This window comes from Eucalyptus grandis, chromosome 3 (genome assembly GCF_016545825.1).
Source record: "Eucalyptus grandis isolate ANBG69807.140 chromosome 3, ASM1654582v1, whole genome shotgun sequence".
NCBI classification, from domain to species: Eukaryota; Viridiplantae; Streptophyta; class Magnoliopsida; order Myrtales; family Myrtaceae; genus Eucalyptus; species Eucalyptus grandis.
The window spans coordinates 62,015,411-62,022,524 of NC_052614.1; positions in this window are offsets into that span (position 1 = coordinate 62,015,411).

Genomic DNA, 7,114 nt, shown 5'->3' on the forward strand with positions numbered 1-7,114 from the left:
TCAAAGATTTTTGGTCCCCCTAAGCGGAGTTCATTCCTTCTTTTTATAGAAGTACCTCGCCTAGTGTAAAGGTATGCAAGTAAAGCATAACTTGTTTTATTTTTTGTTTTTACGTTATAGTGGTTGGATTACTTGGGTGAAAATGATTATCACTAGGAATATAAACAAGACCTATACAAGTTGGCAAGGGCTTAGATCATTAGGTTCATTTCCCGGTGATCAAACCGTTGCTTTAAGGTGACTTTGTCCCTCTTTCTTAGGATAAAGTTCATTATGTCCCTTGACACCGATGGAGTCTTTACCAAATTAAGCCATTTCTTTCTCGGCTTAGGCAAGCTATTTAGGCAAGTTAATTTGCAAGGCTTTAGCCGAATAACGCCATTCACAAAAACGAGCGCCTCAACTTTGTCGAGCCCAAAAGCACAAGTAAGAAACTTCAATTCCATAAATTTGCTTAATGTAGAAAATAACTAGGTTTCTTCGAAATTTCTCTTTTTGTCAAAATTAATTTCTAAGGAAGTAAATCTAAAAATAAAGAGAAAACATAATGCATTTAATATATAAGGGATATCCACAATAAGAAAAACAAAACATGTGATGTTCTTAGTTAGGCAACTAGATCCTACACAGAAATGGAAAAGTTCACAAAAGAAGGAAAGTAAATAAATTGAGGCTACCACTTAAAATTGCAATTGAATAATTAAAGACAACTTTGTCTTTTAAAGAAAAATGAGGTGCATTTAGTCGGATAGGTATGGAAATAGCGGCACCCGAAAGTTTTCATCTAATATATAATGGAAATTTTCCAATATTTTCATTTCTAAATTTGTCAATAAAAGTACGTTTGGTAAGTTTTGATTCTTTGTGTTTGAAAATAGATACAGTTAAACTTGGAAAATTTAATCACACTTTGTATGCTTTAGATCTTGCATAGATGAGCGGTATCGAGGCTCATACCTTTGCTGATGGAATTTTCTGCACAAAACTTATATTGGTAAATTTCTAAACAAGAAAAATTAACGAGAGATCATGAGTTTTTATAAATATGTATTGAATCATGAATTAGTTTGGTGAGACCTTCTAAGGGCCCGTTTGGTTTAGCTTTTGGAGAATATATTTGCGAAATGCAAATACCTTTGAGTGAAGGGTTTTAGAAATGCAAATGTCGTTTGGTAAAATTTGCATTGAGAAACAACTTCTTAAAATACCGTTGGTAAAATTTGCATTTATAATTAACTTTATTAAATTAAAAAAGCAAAAATATGTTTATATTTTTTTTGAAGTCCGGCCATCGGACCGCCGAATCCGACGGCCGAACCGTCGAATAAAATATGTTTATATTTTTATATAAACATATTTTTATATAAAAATATATAAAATATTAACATAAAATATATATAAAAATAGATATGTTTATATATAAATATATATTTATATAAAAAAAATCGGAGAAAAAAATAGATATGTTTATATTTATAAATATATATATTAAACATAAAATATAAAAATAGATATGTTTATATTTATAAATATATATATATATATATATTAAACATAAATATAAAAATAGATATGTTTATATTTTTTATATAAAAAATAAACATAAAATATATGTTTATATTTTTATATAAAATATAAAATATATTTTTATATAAAATATAAAATATATATTTTTATATAAAAATATAAACATATTTATTTTATATAAACATATTTATTTTTATTTGTATTTTTATTCGAGTGACCGATCGGCTTCTCCCTTTTAGGAGAGATGAACAATACTAGGAAGTTGCATTCCGAAGATGCAACTTTCCAAGAACCTCAAGAATGCATTAGGCTAAAGGCCCTTAGAGCCACTTGGAGATGCAATTGCATATCGCCAAAGTCGCGCAAAAAAACGAATCAAACACCTTTGCATTTAGCCAAGGGACTTTAGAGCGGATGAGCATTCCAAATCTTTGAACCAAGCGGGGCCTAAGTTTCATACACATCAAACAATGCGTTTTTGAGTTTTAATTCGTAGTTGCCATTGATCTAATCCACGATATCATTCATACATTGTAAGCGCGTTTTGTTCCTCTTTGGAAGTAAAGTATTTCTTTTTGGGGTTTCTCAATTATAGATATTGTTCAAATTTTTTAAAAATGAAAAGATTATCTTGTAAGTTTATATGTTAGCATTTGTATGCTGTGAAATTCAAAGTGATTTGGACTAACAAGTCAAAATGCATTAAACAAAAAAGGTTTATGAAAAACTAAAATTAAAAGCTCAAAAAAGAGAACAAACCTCTAGGTTTTTTTGCGACCAACAGGAAGCTTTATGGTTGACATGCCCTGTAGTCCTTTTCGTGAAACTCTTTGTTACCTAAAATTCAATGAATATAAATAACCTAATTAATTATACTCTATATGCTTTAGATCATGTATACATTATTTGGTATCGGGCTCGTTCATCACATGGCATTGTTTGCATGAAACTTAGATGGTAAAATTTTAAGCAAAAAAAAAAATCAACGTTAAAGATCGTGAGTTCTCTTTTTTTTTTTTTTTTTCTTTTTTTTTTTTTTTTCAGATAGGTATCAAATTAGGATTTAGTTTTGTGGGACCTTCTAGGTTCCATATATTGGATAAAAATTCAAAGTGACTTGTACTAACAAAAGTCAAAATCCATGAAACACATGATTTATGAAAAACGAAAATTAAAAAGTTTAAAGTGATAAATGTCTGGTTGTTTTTGCAGCCACATTGAAAGCTTTATCAATCGCCATGCCTTATGAGCTCTTCTTCTCGTGAACTTCTTTGTTACCATAAAAGAAAGCGAATATAATCCAACCTTAGAAAATTAAATTCCACTTCGTATGCTTTTTATATCATGTATACTAGCTCAATCATTGCATGAATTTTTTTCATTGAACTTAGATGGTAAATTTTTAAACAAAAACAAAATTAACGTTAAACTTAACAAACATCCATGACTTTCTTTTCGAGATAGAAATTGTATCATCAATTAGAGGGAGGACGTTCTAGCTTTCATATAGTGGACAATGAGATTTTGTAAGTTTTTGTCTCATTGCGATTGATCTTATCCATGATATTGTTAAGTAAATTATGAGCACATTCTTTTACTTTTCGAAGTAAAAAATAAAAAAAAATTGGCCATTCTCAATTATAATTCAAGATATTATCCAGATTTTAAAAATTGTAAAAAGGTTATATTTCAATTTATATGTCGGCATATGTATGCTCTGAGGGTAAAGTATTTGGGATTAGAAAAAGTTAAGATGCTTGAAAATCAGATTTATGAAAAACAAAAATTAAAAGTTCAAAGTGACAAACTTCTGGTTGTTTTGCAACTATCTTGGCAAGCTTGATCGGTTGCCATGTCCTCTAAACTCAAGTCTATGCAAACCTCTATCATTACCAAAGAAATTTACATAAATAACTTTAGAAAAATTAATTACATTTTGTACGCTTCGGCCTCGTCAGGTTGGGAAATATCACTTTTAGCCCCTATACTTTGGTTATAAGTCCAGTCCTCATACTGTTCTATGGTGACAATTTAAATCACTTGGTTAAAATTACCGGGACAAAGAATTTTGCATCCCCAATAATTTGGATGTAATCTCTTTTTCAAAAAAGAATTTTTTCCGATGATTTAGTTGGACTTTCCAAATTATTTAGGAGTCATTTTCTGTTGGTCACACCAGAAAATTCTAAGCAATGTCTTTTAGGGTACGTACTTGAGTCCATCGCATGATTTTAGGTAACCTGGACTCAGGTTAAGAACATAACTTTAATTGTATGAGTTCCAGCTGAGTCGAATCGACATTTTTGCCTCTTGAGTTAGCTCATGTTTTTAAGGTACATTCGGTTTACCGAAATGTTTTAGTGAAAATTGCTCCTTATTTTAACTTCCATTTTCTTGAAAAGACATTTGGAGGGTGAAAAGTAAGAGCTTTCAACATGAATGGAAGTTATAGAAACACGTCAGGTGTAGTTGTTTAAAGCAAACCCCGTAAATATACTGTCAATTTTGGTCGTTTTGAGTTTTAAAGTTCAGATGTTGAAAACACGATAACCAAAATATCTACCGAACGTATTTTCATTGAAAACTTGTGGAAAGAAAAATAGGAAATTGGAAAATTTTCTCAGACCAAACACGCCCTCAAGTTCGGCACAAATTATTCTCCTTTCACACTCTTTCCTTTCTTACGAGGGTTTTCTTTATAAAGTGTCGGGATACTTGTTAAGTAATAAATAAATAAAAATGTTGCCATTTTATATTACTTAGAAATTAACCCCAAAAAGCGACACTTTTCAATATTTCCATCACCCCTTGGGATGAAATCAGAACAAAGAAAGGAAAGAACAGAACATACCTGGCGCTAGTTCTTGATCCATGGAGGTTTCCAAGCCGTGCCGCGAGCAGGTAAAACTCTGAAGCGGAGAAGTAATTTCAAGGGATTGAAGTCGAAGTTGCTTTCTGCTCCCATGGGTCTTCTTTTTTTATAATCGACCTGGGGATGGAGCCAAAGTTCCAGCTGTAAAGACAATGTAACCCTTCTCTTCTCCCGAATGACGTCCGCATTTCCAAATTTTATGGAAATTCCTATTTATTTTTTCTTTTCTTCCACCCTTCCTTTTTTGCAAAAACATATTTCCATATATTTTTGTTCAGTGTGCCGGCGGTGCAAAAAATAATGACAAATATTACGATTTTTATGTTTAGCATGTCGATTTAAGGTTTGTGTTCCTATTTTGAAATGGCTTGTATAAAAAGACTTTTACATCAACAATATACATAATATAAATCATATTTCAATGGACTTTTATCTTGTACAATGGTAATGTGAAATTTTCTTGACACAAATAGATTTTACATAATCAAAACAATCAATTTTTATTTTTAACATGTAACTTATATGGCAAATAGATTTGTATTTACTTTCTCATATTGTATATACCAATATATATATACACTTTTACAATGACGATATATGTGATATAAATATCCATAATTTTTGTATTCGAGTCATTATCCGTACTTTATGAACAACATGAGGAAAATCATTCTCTTTGCTACTTTTTTTCTTAACTTTTATTTTTATTGCCAACTCAAAAAAATCATTTTAACATAATTTGAGCCTCGAATTGCGCTAATGTGTTATTCTCACAAAAGAAATACATTGACATCTTTAATTTTACCTCATAAGGTGAGAATATTTTCATCCTCAATTAATAAAATCATCATATACTTTTAGTTAATGTAAGTATTCTCAAAATCTTAATTTCAGAATTTTTCTTTCTAAGAATGGAATAATTGGGATGGCTAAATAACTCTATTCACATTAGACCTAAGTTAACTGAATATGGAATTTATGTTTATTTTTAAAAGTACGGAAAATGGGGAGACAAAAATTTTCATGGAAAGTTAATCGATTAAATTAGCTCATATTTACGTTTTTCCATGTACCGTGGGAGGGGACACTGGCAAGTCTGAAAATTTGCAATTCCTTATAAAATTATTGAGGACCCTTCTCGAATTGTACACATGTCAAGGGAGAGGAAAGAGAGAAAAGAGATTTAGAAATTTATTAGAGAGTGCGTACAGAATCAACTCTTTTAGGCCCCGTTTGGTAATCATTCAAACGGGGCCAAATTTTGATATTTTGTTCCCATAATCAATTTGGGCCGAGAATCACGTTCGGTAAAATTTTTGTTCCGGGAACATTGGGAGTGGAATCAAGAATAAAAAGTTGATTCTTGTTCCAAGAACAAATTTGAAAATCAAAACCAACTCTTCTTCTTTTTCCCTTTGGCCATCTCGCGACCACCGCCCACCGCCGCCCCGCCACTACTCACCGTCCACCGGGTCAGGTGAGCTCGTCGGTGGCCGGGCGGGCCTCGCTTCGGGGTTGGGTAAGGCCGAGCCTCGTCGGGGTTGGGCAAGCCTTGCGATGCCGGCCCGCCGATGTCCAGGCAGCCTCGCCCGGCTCGCCACCAGCAAGGCTCGCCCGGCCTCGCAGGTGGCCAGCAAGCCTTGACCGGCGAGGCCCGCCCGGCCATCGGCGAGGCTCGGCTAATGAGAGTCGGCGATGCTCCGGTGAGGTCGCGATCGGCAACCAACCACAAGAAGAAGAAGAATAGGAGAAAAAGGAAAAAAAAAAAAATGAAATGAAAAAAGTAAAAAAATTATTTAAAAATTAAAAGAAATTGATTTGGAAACAATCAATGAGTAGGGTACCAAACACAATTCTATTACGTAATCAGAAATTTTGGACAATAACCAAACGCGTTCTTTTTACTAAGAATCAGTTCTCGAGAACGAGAATAAAAAATAATCATTTCTCGATCATAATCTGTTCTTGAACAGAATTGTTACCAAACACACCCTTATCCAATTCTTAATAGGATTTCGACGGAAGTTTGTTTTATACAACGCATGCTAGGGCATTATAGACTTTGTCATGACCTAATAATGTAGAGCACTTTAGGATGCTTTACAGATTGGTTCGATGTGATGCCCGAAGGCATTATAGACTTTGCAGGATGCTTTGTAGACTGGTTTGATGTAATGCCCGGCGGCATTATAGACTTTGATGTGATGCCAACAATGTATAAAAAATTATCAAAATGTGCTTTACCACAGTACTTATAGCATATTTGCTTGCCCTTTCCGTGGCTTGTCGACTTTTTCTTAGGTTGCTTTTGACTCGTGCTCTTCTTCACTTTCTTCTTCACGTGAAGATACTTCATATTTCTTCACACATCATGTTTGCTGTCGTGACTCGACTCGGCCCTTGACCGAAAAAAGATCCAATTATTGGATACTTGACTATAAAAGTTTGGTATGTATTTCAAAAGATATCATCTTTTCATCCTTTGAGATTCCTTTGGTCATGTGAATTTATTCGATCACAATCATGAACTCTCCCAAGCTCATACTTCGTGTGATAGCGAGAATTGTCGCGATTCACATTTATACGTATGATATATCTTGAAAAGGAGGTCAGATGTGAATAACAAAGCCTTTACTATTAACTATAAATTCATTATACACATATATACAATGTATTTAAATGATATGTTGCATCATTGAAATTTCATGTGAAATT